This window comes from Mangifera indica, chromosome 5 (assembly GCF_011075055.1).
Source record: "Mangifera indica cultivar Alphonso chromosome 5, CATAS_Mindica_2.1, whole genome shotgun sequence".
NCBI classification, from domain to species: Eukaryota; Viridiplantae; Streptophyta; class Magnoliopsida; order Sapindales; family Anacardiaceae; genus Mangifera; species Mangifera indica.
The window spans coordinates 420,009-443,241 of record NC_058141.1 but is presented as its reverse complement, the minus strand read 5'-3'; positions in this window follow the sequence as shown (position 1 = coordinate 443,241).

Sequence of the window (23,233 nt, the reverse complement as noted above, 5' to 3'; positions counted from 1 at the left end):
CTCGACTGCTCTCGAGTTCTCATACGAATATCGAGAAACATGAAAATCTAAGACACTGACCAGTGTAGATAAAAGACCACATGAAAATAGTTTCGATGTGGCACGTTATGATGTATTACTTGATATTCGAAAAGATTAAATATTGGATTTTGACATTTCATGAATCCAAGTTTAATTGGGATGTAATGACAGAGGGATTGAATTACATGGTAAGTGTGAGTAAAAAAGGTTTATTTGACATTATGTGAAGCTTGTACTTCATTGTGATATAGGGGTCATGAGACATTGCTAGATGACACCACATGATCAGTGGGAGCTTCGTTTTGTAGCGGAAAATGAAGTATATCGGTTAACGACAGTTTTAGGTTATATAGTGATATAATGAAACGTATCGTCTGATATGAGACCCACGACTACGTCACTATGAACCTTGAAGCACACCCATATTTCAAGGAAGAAAATGGTGTTATGAAGATGAAAATATTTATCCATGGTTGGCTAGCACTTTCCGAGGATAAAAATTATGCTTTTCGAATAAGATTTGAAAAGGGGCAAAATTATCATTTTACACCTTTTAAATTGTTTAGAAAGTTAAAATGAATAATTTTGGGCACAAATTATTTAACATGTGTTAAATTCCAATTTCTCTTAATTATCAACCAATGAGAATTAAACACATGTTGTAACTTGATAAATATCAAGTTTTAATGTAATAAATGTGAGGCAAAAATGAAGAAATATATACATTTTTCTTTTCTTCTTCTTCTTTGCCGGGAAAAGCTTCTCATTTCTTTCATTTTTCTTCCTTGAAGGGTGCAAGTTAAGAGATCACTTATTTTAGTGATTCAAGCTTCCATACTTCAAATCAAATTACAAGGTACAAGGTAGTTTACATGTTTCTATATTTTATTTCTTGAAACAATATGTAAATTTTATATTACCATTGTTATATATGATGTGAACATAAATTAAAAATTTTAATTTTCTTGTCAAAATCCTTCAAATGGTATCAGAGCAAGAGTTTGATCCTTGAATGACAAGAACATGCCATAATTTTAGGTGTTTGGAAGTGTTAGTGATCAAAACCTAAGCTATAATTTTTGTTATGTGTGAATGGTTCAAACCAAGTGTACATATGTTATTAGGAATGTCTTAATAGCATTGGAGAAACTTTAAATTGTTGAAATTGTGTTGGATAACTTTTGAAATAATTAAAATAAAAAAATAAAAAAAACAAAAAACCCTAATTTTAGAAATTTGGGTGATTTTTAAATTAATGGTTTAATCATGATTTATACATGATTGTCATGATATACATATGAATTTTAATTTTGAATTTACATGGGAATGTGTTTTTTAAGAAACTTAGTTTGTGAGACTTGGTGAAGGGCATGAACAAGTTGACATGATTTCTATGTGTTTGGTTGATGAAAATAACATTCAATGTCGATTGAATTGTTATTAATTCCTTAAACTAGTGCTTGACTTGGTTTGATTGAGAATTGAATTCTTAATAGCTTGGATTAGATAAATTACTTTATGAGTACCCATATTCATGCTTGAATAATTATTATATGGTGAGATGGATTATGTTTGAGTGATGAATGATTCATATATGTCATGATTTGGTGAAATGCATGACACTTGTGAATTTGGCTCATATTAGACATGTGTTATGTATTTATATTACAATTTATCATTCTAAAATCTATTTATATTTAAGTATGAATTGAAACATGGTTAGTGAGATTTTGGTGATCTTGGTATGTGTTTTGGAAACATCAAGAGTTAGGGTTTCATGGTTGGTTTCAAGAAAAATGTAATATAGAATTTTGGTTTAAATTACTTTGTTTACTTGTTATAGTTTGATCTTGTAGACACCAAACATTGAATGTGTTTGTATTTTAGCAAACTTGAATAAAAAGCATGAAATATGGTAAATTATTTGTTAAGTTTACCAAATTATAAATTTAATTTCTATATTTGAATATTTGACTATAGTGTTACAAATATTAATATGATGCCCAAAATGTCATATCATTAAAGGTATATATGATAGTATTAATGTGTGACATGTGTATGCTATATATATGAGACATTGTGTAACATCCCTCCCTAGAAGTACTACCCATCGAAGGAGAAATGTTACGAATTAATATTCATAGCGTCTATTTTTTTCTTTTTTAAAAATACTTTAAAATAAACGTCTCATTAAAAGTGTTTAGGAAGTATTCCAAGAAAACTGAAAATCTGGAACGAACAAAAGATGTATATACTCATATGAAAGTATCTGAAAACAGGGAGTAATCATATGTAACTGTACCATAATATCAAAACGTCAAAAGTCGATAAGAACATGCCACTGTATGCATGTAATAGGAACCAGAGATAACCTACTCCAGCCGGATCTACCTACGCTGACCCGACCCTGCCTCGCAGCTACCTCGATCACCTGTACCTGCAATCAGAAAAGAAAAGGGAGTGAGTGATAAGAACACTCAGTAAGGGGAAAGAATCAAGTAAACTATCCCTTCTTTTTTTTTTTTGTTCTAACTCACTTTTGGGACTCAACCTCACATCCTAACCTCTATAAGAGATTGAGGGGATAATTTAGTTCACTCTTTACTATTTGGGTCATATTTTGTCCCATCTGGTGTCTATTTAATACTTTCTGGAAGCTAACTATAGGGATTTGACACTTTTCTAAGCTCAAGCTCTTTTTCTTTCACTACACTATTTCTGAATCTGAATGGAGCTCTACTACGAGCATGCTCTACTGCGAGCGAACCCTACTAGAGGTCTATGTCCTACTACGGACGTGTCCTACTGTGGACGTGCCCTACTGCGGGCGGTGTAGTGTAAAGTGCCCCCTCATAGTTTATAGCATACATGCGGGGCTTATATCTTACTAATTTTGCTTCCATTTAAATTTATTCATAACACACCAGACATTACTCTTGGGACAACCCCTAAATCTTGAGCCCCAAATTCTTTTTCTTGTTTTTCTTTCTTTTTCTTTTCTTTTTTTATTTTCTTTCCTTTCCTTTCCCTTCCTTTCTTTCCTTTCTTCTTCCTTTTCTTTCTTTCTTTCTTTCTTTCTTTCCTTCTTTTTTCCTTGCCCAGAATTATGAAACACTGTTCACAGAACAGTCATTTAACAGGGCAGCCTTCTTTTTCATACAATTTAACATCCAAAACGGTTTCTAATTCATACAAGCTATATATCGTTGAAAAGAGGATTCAAAGATCTTTCCAACAAGCTATAATAGAACTCATAATTCGTTCAATCAGGCAGTCAAAACAGCAGATAAAGTCACTAGCAAAAACTGCCTCCCCTGTTTATTTGATAAAGCAGTCCTTTCGGTTTATACAATCTTTAACAGCCCAAATGATCTCTAATTCATACAAGCTATATATCATTGGAAATAGGATTCAAAGAGATTTCCAACAAGATATAATAGCACTCATAATTCATCAAATAAGGCAGCCAAAACATGGGACGAACTCAGTGGCAAAAACTGTAAATATTCTGCAACTTTCTGCCATGAACAAAATCACATACATAGACATCCCAAATGGCAAAACAACATTCCTCAACATCAAAATCAACATTTATAACATAGATCTAAGGAACCAAAAGCCTAAAACATGTCACATATCAAGGAGGATACCCCTTACCTTGTTTCAAGCCAAATCTTTGTAAGTTGGCTTCCTCCACTTTGTTTTGCTTCCTTTATCATCAAGATCACTTTAAATCAATACCAAAACACACTAACATATTCACATAACATGCATATAAACATAGATGAAAGGAGAAGGAAGGAGATCTTTGGTTACCAAAGCTTCCAAGGTGCTTCTCTTTTTTTCTTTTTATTTTATCTTCCAATATCTCTTCAATTTCTTCCTTTGGCTTCACAAAACAAAAGAAAAGAACATGAAGGGAGGCTGGCTGCTGGAGCTTTACGGGAGAAGATGTAAAAATGATGGAAAAGTCTTCTCTTTCTCTTTATATCTAAGCCTTATCTCTTTCTCTTTTTCTCTTTGTCTTTTTCCTTTTCTTTTTTTTTTTTTTTCTTTTTCTTTAGGTATATATATATATATATATATATATATATATATATATATATATATATATATATATATATATATAAACACACATATACATGTAAAACAAATATATATACTTAAAATAGGAAATATCTCTAAATAGAATCAAAAGACATAAATACCCCTGGAACATACCTGAGGGTATCACACATTGTGACATGGTAAACATTATGCTTCTAAATGCTTAATATTATGTATGCTAGATTAAAATGGACTTAACATATTGGATGTGTTTGTTGTCTTAGATACATAAATAAAAACTCAAGTTTGCTAATCTAGGATTAAATTATAAGATATTAGATGTCTTATATGCAAGATCAACCTAATGTACATTTTAGATATGTGATATGCTAAGTTGTATGAAAATATGATTTCTTTTGATTATTGAATAATATAGTTGATATGTGTTCAATAGCATGCCTAAGTTTTATGTTTTATGTTATCATGTAATTTATTTATGGCATATAACACATAGTTTTGTGTTTTAGAGAATTAAAACTTTTAGGCATGAAATATTCTTACAATACCATTTAGGATATTACAAAAGTTTTCAATAGCATAAATTGTAAGAATATGGTTTAGTAATATGTCTTAGGTGACAAATACGTATCCAAAGATATATACTAGACTACCAAGATATAAAATGACTCTTATTAATAATAATAATAAAATCTTCCCTAAATTTTCAATATCAAATTCGAGCCTTCCATTGTGGGTTGATTAGAGTTACGTCATAAGGCTAGAAATCTTAGATTTCTATTATGTGACGAATACTATGTCATATGACGTAAAATTAGTCGATTGGTGTCTAGAGTACTATTTCTGTCATTCCCTAAATTCTATTGTGTGCGGGAGTGATGGGGTATTATATCTGGAAAGCACGATGGGTTGAATTTGACTAGTTTAAAGTGCTTAGATCTATTATATGTGGTGCTCAAAGCTAGAGGCTCACATGAATCATAGCTTGCATTTAGAATGTAAAAGGAAATCAATTCCTACTTATTGAGCTTGACGGACTTAGATCTATTATGTGCGGTTTGTCAAGTTTGATAAGAACTTGATTCCCCACTAGAAAGTGATCCAATGAACTTTCCGAATCTTCAATCGGGGAAGTATAAGATTTGAATAAAATAGTGGGAGCTAATAAGATTAGGTTTATTGGTAATTTCTAATGAATTTGTTATTTCTTGCAATATTCTTTTTTGTGATCTAGAATCTTAAAATGTCAACGACAAACAATATACTCCTGAAATTGATGGACTCGCATGTGCTTATTGGTCTAAATTTTAAAGATTGGCTGAGAAATCTAACCATTATTCTCAATCTTGAAAAGTCAGCTTATGTCTTGGAGGCACCTTTACTAACAACAGTGGACCCTAATGCCCCTAAGGCAGAGCAAAGGGCTTATGCTGAATGGGTAGATGCTGACTTACGAGTTCGTAGTTATATGCTGGCATCAATGAACTCTGAACTTCAAACTCGGTTTGAGAACGTGAAGAGTGCGTATGAAATTATCACTACTTTAAGACAATTATATAGTGAAAATGCTCGAGTGAAGGAATATAATTTGATGACTTCACTATTCAACATGCGACTTAAGGAGGGTATTTCCCCAGATGATCATGTTATTAAAATGATTAACAAGAGTGGGGAGTTACAAATTATGGGCACAAATTTGCCGCATAATGTTTGGGTGAATTTGATTCTCCATTCACTCCCTCCAACTTTTAAGCCGTTTATTACAAATTATAATCTCAATAGGATTAAACGCACTCTCCCTGATCTTCTCAATGATATTCAAGAATTTTACAATAATGAGAAGAAAGGGAAAACACCAGTTGAGTTGCTAGCTACCTTTGCCACGAGAGGCAAAAAGAGGCAAGCTCAAAAGCCTTAGTGGAGAGGTTCACAGATGGGATCTGGTGGACCAAAAGTACAAAGAAAAGGTTTTAAGAAAACTACTACCAGACCTTCTAGGATGAAAGGTTTTGGCATCGGGGCATCACGTTCTCAGCCTCCACGACCATCTGTTTCACAGAAAGAAAAGAAGCAGGAGAAGAGCAATTGTTTTTATTGCAACCAAGATTGGCATTGGAAGAGGAATTGCCCTATATACCTTGATGATTTGAGAAAAAGCAAAGTAGGTACATATCAATGTTATGTAATTGAATTTGAATTAAATGTTAATTCAAACATTGATTCTTGGATATTAGATTCTGCTGCAACTTCACATGTTTGTGCTTGTTTACAGCATCTGCAGAATAATTCTGCCTTGAGACGTGATGAGATCACACTGAGATTGGCCGATGGGACACGAGTTTCTGTAGAGGCTGTAGGTGTATGTAGTGTACAGTTACCTATTGGGCATGTAATAACTTTGTATAAAACTTTATATTTTGCTAATGCCACCAGGAATATCATCTTTATTCCAGTTTTGTGTAAAAATGGTTATCAATTTACCTTTAATAGGAATGAATGTCTAATTTATTTTGGGAATAGATTAATAGGAAATGCTATCAATACAAATGGTTTGTATATGGTAGAGCTTGATTTACATAACACTATGTATTTAAAATCATCTAAAAGAACTAGGGAACATATAAATCCAATAGTTCTATAGCATCACAGATTTGGTCATATTGGAGAGGATCAGATTTGACAATTAAGAGAAAGTGGACTTTTAGGTTCATTGGGTTCAGAACCCTATCCTACTTGTGAATCTTGTCTTCGAGGAAAAATGATCAAGCTTCCGTTTAAGAATAAAGATAAGCGAGCCAAAAATATATTAGAGTTGATACACACTGATGTGTGTGGCCCCTTTAATGAAATGCCCCCAGGAGATTTTTCATACTTCATTACTTTTATCGATGATTATTCTCGATATGAGTATTTGTATTTAATGAAATACAAATCTGAAGCTTTTGAAAAGTTCAGAGAGTTTCAAAAGGAAGTAGAAAATCAGACTGGAAAGAATATTAAAGCTTTACATTCAGATCGTGAAGATGAATACTTAAGTACAGAATTCTAGGAGTTCCTAAGAGACAAAGGAGTACTATCTCAGTTGACTCCGTCATTCACACCACAGCATAATGGTGTGTCTGAATGGAGAAATCATACTTTATTAGATATGGTACGATCTATGATGAGTTTTACTGATTTATCAGTTTATTTATGGGGATATGTTCTTCAGACAGCATTACATGTGTTGAATAAAGCACCATTAAAGTCCATTCGAAAGACATCATACGAATTATGGTATGACAGACTTCCAAGTATAAACTACCTGAAAATCTGGGGATATCCTGTATTTGTCAAAGTGGTTAGAACTGATAAATTGGAGTCCCGAGCAGAAAAAGGTCGATTTATCGGGTATCCAAAAGAAAGTTTAAGATATTATTTCTACTTTCACTCTGATCAAAGAATTATGGTCAGTAGAAATGCACATTTTCTTGAGAAAGAGTTCTTAGAGGAAGGTGGTGCAGGAAGAAAAATTGTGCTCGAAGAGGAGTCTAGAGAGCCTATAACCGAGCCTGTTCAGGTAAATCCTCTAGGGATATAATCACCTATACCAACTACAATGGCTCAAATAAGGAAGTCCATTACAGTGTCTCGACCTCCTAAGAGATATGGATTTCTGACAGAAGGAGATTTTGAATCTCCTCTAATGGGAGAAACTGAGCATCTTGAGGATCCAAAAACTTACCAAGAGGTAATATTGGATATTGACTCCAGCAGATGACTAGAGGCAATGAATTCGAAAATTGAATCTATGAATGCCAATCAAGTATAGACACTCATTGATCCACTTGATAGAATAGTTCCAATAAGATGTAAATGGATCTTCAAGTGGAAAATTGGCAAGGATGAAAAAGTTGAAACTTATAAAGCTTGATTGGTAGCTAAAGGTTATACTCAAAAACAAGGGTTGGATTATGAGGAGACCTTTTCACCAGTCGCCATGCTTAAATCCATCAGAATCCTACTAGCCATCTAGCATACTATAATTATGAGATATGTCAGATGGATGTTAAAACTGCTTTTCTCAATGGGTATATTGAGGAAAATATCTATATGAAACAGCTAATCGATTTTATATCCGTTACCGAAAGGCATAAAATGTGCAAACTATATCGATCTATATATAGATTGAAACAAGCTTCAAGAAATTGGAATATCCGATTTGATGAAACAATTCGAGTATTCGGTTTTATTAAAAATTCGGATGAGCTATGTGTTTACAAATTGGATAGGGATAAAATTATCGTTTTCCTAGTCTTGTATGTAGATGACATATTATTAATTGGAAACGATATTGGCACTATGATTGACATTAAGCTATGACTAACGAAATCTTTTTCCATGAAGGATCTTGGAGAAGCAATCTGTATTCGAGGTATTCGCATCTATAGAGATAGAGCGAAAGGATTAATAGGTTTATCTTAAAAGTTGTACATAGAGAAAGTGTTGAAATGCTTTCACATGTAAGACTCTAAGAGAGGTCTACTACCGTTTCCTCATGGAACACATCTATCAAAAGATATGTGTCCAAAGACTGATGAGAAATGACAACGAATGTGTGAGGTGTCATATGCTTCGACAGTAGGTAGTCTCATGTATGTCATGTTATGTATACGACTAGACATTATTTTTGTAGTTAGTACAGTAACCAAATATCAGTCAAATCCTGGAGAAAGACACTAGACAACAGTAAAAGCCATCCTAAAGTATTTAAGAAGGACCAAAGAGTTGATACTAGGTTATAGGGGTTTAGAGTTGACGCTCAAAAGATACTCAGATTCTGATTTTCAGTCAGATGTAGACGATAGAGAGTCTACGTCTGCATTTATTTTTGTTTGTAATGGAGGTGTAGTCAGTTGGAAAAGTGCCAAACAATCGACTACTACAGACTCTATTACAGAAGCTAAGTATATTACTGCTTTAGAAGCTGTAAAAGAGGCTGTTTGGATACGTAAATTTGCCACAGAGTTGGGTGTGGTTCCTTAGATGAGTCAACCAGTAATTCTATTCTGTGACAATATTGGTGCCATTGCACAGACAAATAAACCAAGAGCGTATCAAAAGTCAAAACATGTTCAATAAAAATATCACATCTTAAGAGAATTTGTTGGAGTTGGAGATATTATCATTCAAAAGATTGCTTCGATAGACAATCTTGCAAATCCACTAACTAAAGCACTGACGCAAAGACTATTGGACCAGCATCTAGAAAGGATGGGCATTAGGTATTACAGCGATTGGCTTTAGTGCAAGTGGGAGTTCTTGTTAGAATATGCCCTAAAAACCAATCGCTTTAATTGGTTTTAAGGGTTGTATATCTTGCATATACATTATTAATAAAAGAAGAGTTATGTCATACTTCAAATGTTTTCTACGTTACTTTTATATCTATGTTGTAGTTGTATATTACATCCATATTAGCTACATGCGCACAATATGTGAAAGGTCTCGATGAGTTTTAATAAACGTCATCAAATTGTTTCCTATATAAGCAATCTGTTTGGGCAATAGTATTGCATAGTGGGTGTGTGCTATATCACCACAGTATATCAATGGATGATATTAGACATGATGGATATACACATGGGTAAACAATGGAACCATTTGATAGTCAGAGAACTAATCAAAGGTTATTCTATTATATTGTTTATCAAACGTGACCGTTGAACGATAATCACATAGGCATTAATATGTAGTCAATGATACATCATGAATCATACTAGTGTATAGGTCCTTTGACTTGAGATATCATAGTTGTGCTTCGTTTCGGAACGTACGGTTCATACGGTGTATACCACGAGGCTAATCATGTCTCATTCAGAAGCCATTTTGATCATATGTTGCTTGAGTGAGAGGATAAGTGATGATCAATAGGGATCCGTCAGCTCGACTGCTCTCGAGTTCCCATACGAATATTGAGAAACATGAAAATCTAAGACACTGGACAGTGTAGATAAAAGACCACATGAAAAGAGTTTTGATGTGGCACGTTATGATGTATTACTTGATATTAAAAAAGATTAAATATTGGATTTTGACATTTTATGAATCCAAGTTTAATTGGGATGTAATGACGGAGGGATTGAACTATATGGTAAGTGTGAGTAAGAAAGGTTTATTTGACATTATGTGAAGCTTGTACTTCATTGTGATGTAGGGGTTATGGGACATTGTTAGATGATACCACATAATCAGTGGGAGCTTCGTTTTGTAGTGGAAAATGAAGTATATCGATTAACAACAGTTTTAGGTTATATAGTGATATAATGAAACATATCGTCTGATATGGGGCCCACGGCTACGTCACTATAAACCTTGAAGACACACCTATATTTCAAAGAAGAAAATGGTGTTATAAAGTTGAAAATATTTATCCATGGTTGGCTAGCACTTTCCGAGGATAAAAATTATGCTTTTCGAATAAGATTTGAAAAAGGGGCAAAATTATCATTTTACACCTTTTAAATTGTTTAGAAAGTTAAAATGAATAATTTTGGGTACAAATTATTTAACATGTGTCAAATTCCAATTTCTCTTAATTATCAACTAATAAGAATTAAGCACATATTGTAACTTGATAAATATCAAGTTTTAATGTAATAAATGTGAGGCAAAAATGAAAAAATATATACATTTTTCTTTTCTTCTTCTTCTTTGCTGGGAAAAGCTTCTCCTTTCTTCATTTTTTCTTCCTTGAAGGGTGCAAGTCAAGAGATCACTTATTTTAGTGATTCAAGCTTCGAAACTTCAAATCAAATTACAAGGTACAAGGTAGTTTACATGTTTCTATGTTTTATTTCTTGAAACAATATGTAAATTTTATATTACCATTGTTACATATGATGTGAACATAAATTAAAAATTTTAATTTTCTTGCCAAAATCCTTCAGACCGTATATCTTGGTATAACCTTCTCATGAAGGTGATGATAGGTCTTTGCCCGTGGGTCATGTTATAACATCTCCTCTCCTTAGTCGAGGTTCATAATAATTTGTTACAACCTATGTATATTGGATTGTAATAATTAACCATTTATTATTAATTTTGAACAAGATATTAGACATGAGAGATCATCGGTTAAGAGTTCTCTACGTACACTATCCCTAATCATAGAGGTAAGTACAATATTATTCTTAAGTCAACTGAATGCAATTCAGTTTAAAAGGGTGATTAATAATTTTTTATTCTATCTTTTTAGGATAAATGTTTGTTCTTCCTTGTAGAGCTACCCCCCAATGCTAGGAAAAGAGTGAATGACATTGTCTTATAGGGGGATGAGTTGGTTGATCTCTCATCATAAGGTGATCCTTATGAGGTACACACATAAATAAGATGTAGATTTATTTATATATGTTTGCCAAACAAAAAAATTGAAGGTTATTTATAAACATTATGTTCCTTCTCTAGGTAATCACGAAGGTACAAATGGTTGATTTAACAGCATAAGAGGATTTCTAGCTAAACCTTATACTTACCTACATAAAGTAACATTACTCATTCCAGCAGGTGTGTAAATTAAGATTTATTATATATTTAACAAATTTCTTTATTTGTGAAGGTGGTGAGGACTGCTCATGGTCCAGTTGTCAAGAAAGGTTCGTTTGTTTGCACTTCGTACACAAATCCACTGAAATCGAAGGTTGGATAAGTGATTCGCATGGTTCTAACTACGATCACTAAGCGTAAAGAAGCATTCACGAAGTAGTACGAGGGAGCAAAATTATCTGATGAGCAAGAGGTATACATCATCGAAACAAAGACCAAAACAACCTTTTGGCACACGGTTGACGAGTTGGGCTAGTGGTTAACCATTGATATAAGTGGCTTTTATCCAGTGACTTTATATAAATGTTTCATGTATACATAACAATTGTTGCTTTCATGTCAATTACCAATATGTAGATTTGTTGATGACACTTCTATGTTAACACTAGCATAAGTAGTAGGCTATTGTCTGATTGAATTGGATGACAACCCACACATTCTTCGTTGGGCTCATTGACAATGAGAACAATAAGTGGCATGCCACCCTAATAGGTGAGTACATGTGGCTTGAGTTGTTTATGAAGATGGTAGAGACAAATTACATATCGAGATTATTTTATAGACCATAGGGGACGGTCGATCAGCTATTGTATATGCATATGGGTTATCATTAGTTATTTATATAATTAACATGTCTCCATTATAATTTTCCTATGTTTGTGGATCTTCATACGTGTAAACTTTGACTACGCTCACTAGGTTGTTAGGGTCCTTGATTTTTAATTATGGACGATCATGATATATGATTCGTATACGAGTTTTACAGACAACCTCAATGAGCTTGTACGTCAGATGAGACCATATACTAGCTACATATCAACATTACTATAGGCTATAAGTTTTTGGACCACCGCATAGAGGATACCACAATATGATGACTTAGTAGCATGCCGAGAGAAAGATGTCCCCCAACAAGACTTTGGCTCTAACAATTACGATATATTTATGTTACGCTTCATAGAGTGTATAATAGTTGGGCAGAGTTTAAATTTCCCCCGTGAGTTCTCTAAATCGATGCGTAGACGTTTGGCTATAGAGTTATATTTCTATTGCATTAAGTAGATCATACATTATAGATGTGGCCATGACTTTGTATATTGGTTACATGTATGTTTATTTATGATTTTATTTATTTTGTATATGTTTTATTTACAATATTTATTGGTTATGCATAAGATTTCATGTTATATATGTTTTATAACAAAATTACGATTGATGTTAGTAATAACAATTTACTCAATAAGTATGAACCAAAACTGAAGCAATGCATGAAATATAATAATTGATAAATAGAAATCAAGGAATGCTTGAAACATAAATAATACTAACATAATATTTCAGGGATTATATCTAATTTAAACAAGCATATCAACAAGTTAAACATAAATAACACTAAACAAAAGGTCGAGATTGTGAAAATCTCTTGCCTTTATCTCTTCTAAGTAAACCTAATGGAATAGAGCTTGGCATTGGTGTTAGGTTCTTGTAGTTTGTTTGTACATGTCTAGGTTGATTACATCAATTGCAAACCTTTAGTATAATGACCTCACATTGCAAAGGACATTAGTTTCCATTTGAAGGATGATTTGATCAGCGATAATCGATAAAGAGTAGCCAGATAACTCTACTCCTTGGCAGATAGCCATTCTGATTGATCCGTAAGTGGATTGGCAACTTCTACATACACTGTATGGTACAATTTGGTGTTGTAGAAGGATGAACCCATAGATAGACATTGGTGAGCCTTATATGTCTTGTAGCAACAACAATTTGCTTGTATGGAATATATGAAAGTTAAAACTTTATGCACACACATACTTGCTCATGAAAGTCCATGAAAAACCCCAAATGCTAATAATCTTTAAGGGGGGTGAATAGGATTATTTAAAAATTTTTAATCAAATAACAATCTTGAACAACTTTCTAATCAATCACAACTTCACAAACAATTTCAACAAAGATATTCAAACTAAATCAATGTTCAACAAGTTAACTCAAGCAATCAAACATAGATAATATTCAACAATTTATCAAAAAATCTAACATAAATATAATGTATAAAGTAAAGAGAGTAGGGAAATGAAATGCTTAATAATTTATAGTGGTTTAGAGTTTTCTCTTCTAAGTCTCTTACATCTATTTCTTCGAATAACCCGCTTGAAGTTTCACTCGTGAAAATAACATCTCTTTAAAATAGTTCTTTAGGATTTTGCCCACGTTCACTAGTTGATGTGAGATTGCATCTAACTCAATAGTTATTTAGGATTTCACCCACCACAATAGTTATTCAAGATTTTGCTCAAGTTTGTTCAAATATAAAAAGATTGACCGTAAAATACCTCTATAAGGTTGATATAAAGAACAAGTGCAAGGTGTCTCTCAATGATGAGTTATAAGCTTTTGGAGAAGAGAAGAGTATAAGATTTTACTTTAGTAATCTCTAACCTATTCCCTATCAAAGGGCCTTCAATTTATAGTCTTTGATGGCTAAAATGTCTCAAATGATCATTGGTTGAGATACTGCATCTGCTAAGCTTCAACAATAATGTTTTGGCCTTGAAAACATTATGGGATGGGCATCCTCTATTGAAGGATGGGCATCCTTTTACATATTTTGACTTTGATGGCTTTGAATTAGACATCCAATGGTTGAATTTTTTGAAATGCATCACTCAAGGGACCAATGTCCCTTTTTCCAGAACGAGCATCTTACCATGTTAACTTTCTTGACCATCCCAAATTAGTTTTCAAATGCATTCGAGAAGGGCAAACATCACATGGTCATCTTCTAAGCTTGGACAAACGTCTTTATCTATTTAAAGAAAATTCTCGAGAGCTCCAAACTTGCAAGGATGGGCATGAGAAGATCAGAGTAACCAGTATCCCATAAGGGACAAACATCCCATATTTGAGGACGGGTGTTTCATATATGAAAAATTGAAAACATAAATTTCACTCATATTTTAGTCATAAGAATTTTATCCCAAACTTAATTAGCTTATTAAATATTAACTAACAACTTTAAACTTAGTTTTGGCATAATCAAAATATCTAGAGGTCTAATAGCCCACGAGGTTGATGTATCTAGGGATGGCAATGGGGAGGGGCGGGGAGGGGATATCAATCCCCGTCCCTGTCCCATCCCCGTCCCGTCCCCGTTACGGGGATAAAAAATAATCCCCGTCCCTTCCTCGTGAAGGAAAATCCCCTCCCTATCCCCTCCCCGTCCCTGCAGGGAAAAATCTTCTCCCCATCCCCATCCCGTCCTCGTGGGAAAAAATCCCCTCCCCATCCCCGCGGGGAAAAATCCCCTCCCCATACTCGTAAATATAAATTTTAATTCCTTTATGTATTTTAATAAATAAAATAAATCATATTCTCCCAAAATTTTAATTCTAATTAAGTTTTGAAGTTGAAATAGAATTAATTTAGTACATTTGCATTTTATGATAATGAGATTATAGGGTTTTTTTAATATATTAGATTAATAGTTTAAAAATTAGTAAAAGCTGATAATTGAAAATTCAAAAATTAGTAAAATTAAAGTTATAGTTTTAATAAATTATAATAAAAAAATTTCTAGAACTTAATATTTTAGAAATTATTATATTAATATATTAGATTTAGGGGGTGGGGAGGGGATGGGGCGAGACGGGGTAGGGATGGGGCGGGGCGGGGACATATGTATCCCCGTCCCCGACCCATCCCCGACCCGTCCCCGATTACGGGGATTTTTTCGTCCCCATCCTCACATTTTTTCCTATTTTTATTGGGGAATCTCCTCCCCGTTAGGGTCGGGGCCTCTAAAGTCGAGTCCAAATTGTCATCCCTAGATGTATCCATAACCTATAGCCTAATACCAAACATTTGTAATTAGACACACCTCTAAGTTCATAGACTTTAACACATGACATCCAAGCTTCTCCTTTATCTATGGTGTAACCTTGTGTGTGTATTCAGCTGCAATATTAAAAACATCAACATATCTATTAGTAAATAAGCATAAGCGTGGAAAAACATGGTCAATTAAATATTTAGTATTAAAACTATATATACTTGCATGGTTTCTCTTCTTGTAAAACTATTGTTGTAAGGTGTCCTGAATTAACTTGACTAATATCATGATGAGCAAACCCTGCACATATTTGACAAGTGCATTGAATAACTCTACGATGTGGTTGTCATTATGTTATACCTACGACTTGAAAACGTGCTTTGTTGCATCGATGATACCTTACCTCACGTAGATAAATGCTCATTTCAAGTTGTATCTCATCAATTGCTTTTATTAAGACCTCAAAATAGACCTCTATATATAGGCCTTAGCTGTTTTCCATTATAAACAATCGACTTTTGAGTTACGCTTCTACTTCGATTTCATGTTACAAAAAAGGTGATAATAATAACATCCATGGTATATATTTGAAAAGACCTCAAGCATAATAGAGTAGATGGTGTGATGTCGATATGAGATTATTACCAACTCTATTACTTCACTGATGTAATCTTTAAGCTTTGTCAAAAACCAAGATCACATTGGATGATCTTCCTTTTTTCCCTCACCAAAAACTATTAGGTAGATCTAATTATTAACATCCATGGCCTCGACAACAAATAAATATCTCAAATATCGACCTTTTAAGAAAGTAGCATTAATGTAAATAATCGATCAAATTTGTTATTGAAATGCACAAATTCAACAATCTAATGCCATGAAAAAGTACTAAAAGAGATGCTCATTGTCTATTTGTATATGTGTCATGGTACCTAGATTAGCAGGTTTTAAATTGTAACAATAATCTAGTAAGAACATAAATAACTCTTTGGGTAAGCCTATCAATTATTGTAATGCCCAATTTTTGCCCACCAAGCCTATGAATATGATATATCAACTTTATACCTGTTAATGATATCGATAATGATCTCCTTATGCCGATAAATATGATTAACCAACACAAACTTTGATTTCATTAATTGGTTTAAAGCTCAAGCCCCGGTTTGCCTATGATATGGCTTTATCTGATCACTTGAACATATGTGCATAGGATTCATAAAACGGATTTGGAATAAGTTACTGGGTTTTAATCTTCTTCTGATTGCATACCATTCGCATTGCTGATTATTGCACTTAATTATCCATCTCCCCATGTCTAACTTGACCACTCTATAATGGAATCCTTTCTCCAATACAAATTGAGCTATTGCATCTATCAAGTGTTTTTTATTATCAAATAGGTCACTAATTTTTACAACGTTCCCCTCTTGCACCGATCTTGCATCACTTGATGTTGAAAATTGCAGAGAAAAATTAAGTAGCCATTTAAATGGATTAGTGGAGATATTATCAAAAAATGGTCTAGCATAATTTCTGCCACCTCGAAAAGGATTTGCAAGTTAGAGACTACTAATATCATAGTTAACATGTGATGTCTCCTTAAAGTTTGACTCATCAAGAGAAACATAAATCATCTCATTCACATCAAAGTCACCCTCATTTAGAATGCTCTCTTTGTCTCCATGAACCCGTTCTTCAATAGTATACAATGCATCATTACAAAAATCTATAAAGTTTTCCCTATCAGATTCTTGTTTCAATTCACTATCATCATTTCCACTGCTTTCTTTTTTTTTCTTGTACTTCAATGAGGGTACATGCAACAAAAATTGGAATACATCCTTCAAAGTATTTAGACATATCAATTAGACCTTTAACATCTTCATCATTTTTTATTTTTATAGGGTAGTCTAGGTCGAGACATTTGGCATAGCTAAATCTTGTTTCCGATCGAATCAATACCACTTTTTTCACTCAATAACTAGATAAATCCTTCAAGTGTTATTTCAAATCGAATTTTAACCACTTTTTGATGACTTGTAACGTATTTCATTATGTTCTGATTACTTTAAATCCATTCTCCTTCATAATGAACAACAACATAACCTATCATTTCAATACTTAATCCAATATTGGTAAAAATAATATTTATTACAAAAATTCACATTAAACTTTTCCAATATAATCAACTTGATTTTCATGATCAATTTGACAAGAATTATGTTATTAATTTACCCCAAAAGCGTTTTATAATAACTCCATATTTAAATATCAATATCAATTTATGCGTAACTTGGCCAAATATCAATTTAGTTTCCAAAATTCAAAAAAAAGTTCCATATACACCATATATATTGGCAAATTTCATTTAACCCCACATTGTTACTTATTTTGACAATTTTTATTTAACATTTTGATACATTTTCTAATATTAAAATGTTCTCTATATTTTTTTAACATTTCATATAACACCCTCATACATTGTCTAATGTCAAAATGTCTTTTATATTTTCTTAACAGTTCATTTAACAGCCTCAAATATTGTCTTATATCAAAATTCCCCTTATATTATTCTAATATTACATGCCCCTATTTTTTAACATTTCATTTAACATTCTTATATATTGTCTAATATCAAGATGTCTCTATTTTTTTTTTAACATTTTATTTAACACCTTTATACATTGTTTAATATCAAAATGTCTCATATATTTTTCTAAGAATCATTTCATAGCACAATTCTATGTAAGTATAATTTAACAAATAAATTAGGTTTTTGGTTAAGATTCATATAAATACACTATTATCATGAATCAATTTTTTTCGATTTGAACTTAGAAACATAAATTTTCTTCCTTCCAAATAAGCCCGCAATGTGAGATATTGAGTGAAATTTAAAATATGAATGGTGTGAAGAATGGAAGAGGGTGAGAGTTTTTATAAAAGTGATGAAAGTTATTCTTGGTATTTAAAAACTAAAATCCTTGAAATTGGGACATTTTTCTTAAGTCCCTATAATTTTGGGCAATTAATTTAAAATCCATATACATACATACATACATACATACATACATACATATATATATATATATTGCAAAAAATTAGAATTCTTAGGAACAATGCCATTATTATTTGGCCAAAAGACTTATTCCCACCCAAGATTTGGTGTAAACCTAAACTCACACTCACTAATTTTTGAAAATTTAAATACTCATTTATCTGTTAATTTTGGTTGTTATAGTTAGGGGTAAAATTGTCATTTAGAAATTTTATTTAAACAAAGAAAACTTTATTTCTTTTTCCCACATTAGTTTTGAAAATTAACTATTTTCCCCTAAACTTAATTTTAAAAAGTTACATTTTCACCCCCATCATTTGGGGTTTCTAGGGTTTTATATTTTAGAATTAACACCACCCCCTCAAAGTTTGAATCATTATACTTACACCCCTAAAACTTCATTCTATCTTTCTAGTGACCGTTCTTCTTGATGATTTACTCCAATGACATCTCCCCTCCATCCCCGATGGTTTTTCGATACGAAAATCATCAAAAATTGATGTCATAATCTATGCATTGGCTAACACTTAGATTAGTCAAACGACATCACACAAATCTATGCAAACTTGTAAAAACCTATACATGAAAATTTTTGGTGGTTTCTATGTCAGAGTGAACCACTGGAAAGAGGAAATGATTTTTTGGGGGTATAAGTGTAATGTTTTGAAATTTGAGGGAGGCAATTGAAAACCTTAAAATATGCAAATCCTAGAAAACCTAGATGATGGGGTGAAAAAGTAATTTTTTAACTTAAGTTGAGGAAAATTGTTAATTTTAAAAAATAAGGTGGGAAATGGGTATAAAATATTCTTTCTTTAAATAAAATTTTTAAATGACATTTTTTCCTCTGATAGTAATAGTAAAATGTAACAGATAGATGAATATTTAGGTTTTCAAAAATTAGTGAGTGTGAGTTTGGGTTTACACCAAACCTTGGGTGGGAATCAACCTCCAAATAGCCAAAGGCTTGAATAATATTGTTATTGCTTATTGATTGATTTAAAATAGCCAAAAGGCATTACATATATATAGTATTTCTAATTCTTAGTCAACTAGGAAATTCTAATAAGGAAATCAAATATAATATAATATTTATATTATAATTAGGATAATATATTAGTACTACTATAATTAGGAAAAACCAAATTAGACAATTAGGATTCAAATCCCTAAAAAGAAGGTATCTTAATAGTCTGCGCCTCTTCAATACAACCTTGTCCTCAAGGTTGACTAGTAATAAATTTTGGAGAGCTGTATTTAGGTGCAATCAATTAGGTTTTGGGTCAAGTCAAATGATTGGACTTGGTTTTAGTTTTAAAGGGATTGGATTTGGGTCAAGTCTAATGATTGGGCTTGGTTTTAGTAGTAAAGAGATTACACTAGGTTGGTATTGGTTTGAGTTGATATGATAAGTTAGGCCTGGAATTGGATTATAAGTGTTTGAGTTATAGATTAAGTTTGGACAAATGATGTAATTTGAAGAAGTGAATTGGGTTGGGTTATGTTTTGGATTGGATTTGGCATCTTGATAACGTTTTTCACTTGTTTCATTTTCTCCTTCAATGAACTCTTCTTTCATGCAGGTGTAGCTATTATCATACTCTTGGTAGCCTTTACCTGCAACTTCATATTGCTTTGGTTGTTTGCTAGCAAAATCAAAATTCCATCTATTTTCAAGCAAATTTTTCTTGAAATCACTAATCTCGTTGTGCAAACTCTTCCTTAAATAATTAAATATACTATCAACTTCTGCCTTAACAGCTTCTTGTTGTGATTTCATGGAGTTATCAATAGCCATTGAGTAAGATTGAGAAACCCTAAGAGAACATCTTTAATACCAACTGATAAAACCCTAGGGTTTTATCAAAGAAAATTGAAAAAGAATTAAAAAGAAAAATAGGGAGGTTGATCCCCTCAAAGTGATCAAATTTCTATTTTTCTTTTCAATTTTCTTTGATAAAACCTAAGGGTCTTAGGTTTTATCAAATGATATGAATCTTAAAAAAATCACAATTCAAAAATTAGTTATTAAGATTGAAAAGCCTAAGGTTATATAAACCTTATATTAGAATCTCATACTTTTCAATGTGAGATTCAAATTTCATATTTTACACTTGAGATCCTAACATAGTCTCAGCAACGACGTTATTTATCTTTTCAATAGTATTATTTATCTTATTAATAATACTATTTATCTTACGATAACTTTTAATGATAACTCCAATCAATTTGAATTAAACTCAAATTTACTATAATAAATTTAAGCTGAACGAAAGCCAACTCATCTTGGTACTCAGTGTGGCTGGAATCTAGGTTATCCAAAGTCAAACGTGAACTTCTCATTTTCTTCTCTATTATTAATTAGTAGTGTCAAAAGACTTGACTGATTGACTATCCTGAAAAAGATATTTCTGATGGCTTTCAAGTTGTCTTGCCTGCTGCTTGCTAAAATTGTTTAGATTAATGACAAAGAAAAGTGAAATATCTTGCCTCCTTAATTGGAAATTCATAATGCCTGTTGAGTATCGGATAGGGACTCGAATTCTGGAGCAGACATTCCAAGTGCAGATTACGCGTTCCAATAGTAGAAGTGTAGAAGAATGAATCTCCAAATTATGGCAGAATGTTGAACAAATTGAGGAGTGGTTTCGATCCAGTTTGAACAACCGCGGTTTAAAATCTTAGGACGGGTGTTTCATTGAATAAATTCATTGAATTCGTGGGTTTTATATCTGTGGCTGTATGAAGAATATCTTGCTGCTGTTTACTGCTGATATTTTGCTATTGTTGCTGCTGATATGTAATTACTGTTACTTTTCATTTAATTGCAGTTACTTCTTAATTATGGTTTGATTACTCCTACCTAGATCAATTGCTTGAACTTTGGCTTTGGTTATTTCAAGTTTGAATATTTGTAAGGTTATATATAACCAGGTGATTTTAAACACAACTAACTTGTTATTTCTTTTCTTATTATTGAACACGGAGAGATTCAATTCAAATAGAAAGATTCAATGATTTTTCTATTTTCAGTCAATAATATGAGATTGTGAAGTTTTACATTACACCATCCACTTCCAGCATCGATTTCAAGGAGGGGTGGAAAACCAGAAATATTTTTCAGTTAAGGTTGCAAAGAAGCATATGCAACCGAGAACTTTGGTTAAAGAAGGTGTATTCCTTATGCCTTGCTTCAATCTTAATGTTCCACGTCCTCCGACAAAAGTTGCAATAAGGAAAAGAGTTAGTTCAGAAAATAAAAACTATGCGTAAGTATAACATGTGTAGTAAATAACAACTATGTGCTACCAACGATTCATAAAACATTTCCACATTCTTCTGATTGGAAAAACTTACTCATAGACTCTTATACAACAACGACTTTTGATGTATGATGACAGCTACAGCATGTCTACTTAGACTTACTTGACACAACTAGACAAAGTCTACCTGCAAAGAAAGGCCAAAAGACTATTTCTCACCCAAGGTTTAGTGAAACAACCAATTCCCAATGGCAGGGGAGATAGGGAACTAGGACAAGAAAGACTAGAGGGAGAGAGAAGCCAATAGCTATTTGAACCACTTCTACACAAGCAAAAGCCAACCGTTTTCATTTAATTTTTTTTTCAAATGCTGCAACAATAACAAGCTAAGTTAGACCGACTCATAGGCTTAATGCGTAGGCTCATGGGTTGGGCTCAATATACTACAATAATGAGTTGACCCTTTCAAACTAAGCTATTTTTCGAGGCTTTGGACAGAGTTGTGGGCTAACTCGCCCTAATTGACACCTTAGGTCTAACTTTTCAAATCAAGCTTCATCTCTTCCTTATATCAAATCAAACCTTTATATATTAGACATCAACTTCTCTTCCTTTTCATTTCTTAGTTCTAAATAAATCTGGTCACATCAAATTCTTATATTTTTAATATTTAAAAAAAATCATTTTAATAGGCTTGTTTCCATGTATTCGTGTTTCTTTCTCTGTTTCTATGCTTCTTAGATGTCCAATTTCACTTGAATGTTTTTTTTGTATGAAGCCAACTTAGGGTTACAAACAAGTTGAGGTTAAAGTATCACTATGATAGTTGAGTCATTTGTGATTAACTTGTGGCTCAACTAGATTTTCAAGTTTGAGTTGTTGAATTCAGCTCTTGATTCAAACCCAAAATTGATGTTGATTGATTCGGTGAATTCACAAACTCATGTTTTAGTTTAAATAAAATATTAATACATTTTTAAATGATTTAAACCTTGCAGGGGCACTCCCCAACATCTTCTTTATTAACCATATATATGTAGAAGTGAAGCTAGGTATGATGCAAAAGGTATGCTATGTATTAGGTATCATTATAAAAGTCAAAACCAGAAAACCTCTCACATGGATGGCTCCATCAAACTTCAAATCTCAAGTTTCAAACGTAACAACTTTATTAATGTTTTACACTGGCAGAAGGTAGGCTTGGTATTAGGTATAATTTTGAATTAATTTAGTTAAATAATTTGGTAAAAACAAGCTTGGTATAATTTATATAAATTTGTTATATGAATAATATAAAATTTCAGTATATAAGAATTTTTATTCATACTTGATTCTAAATATAGAAGAATTTATATTATTAAAATTTGGAGTTAAAAATTTATTATGGACCAAATGAAATTTATATAA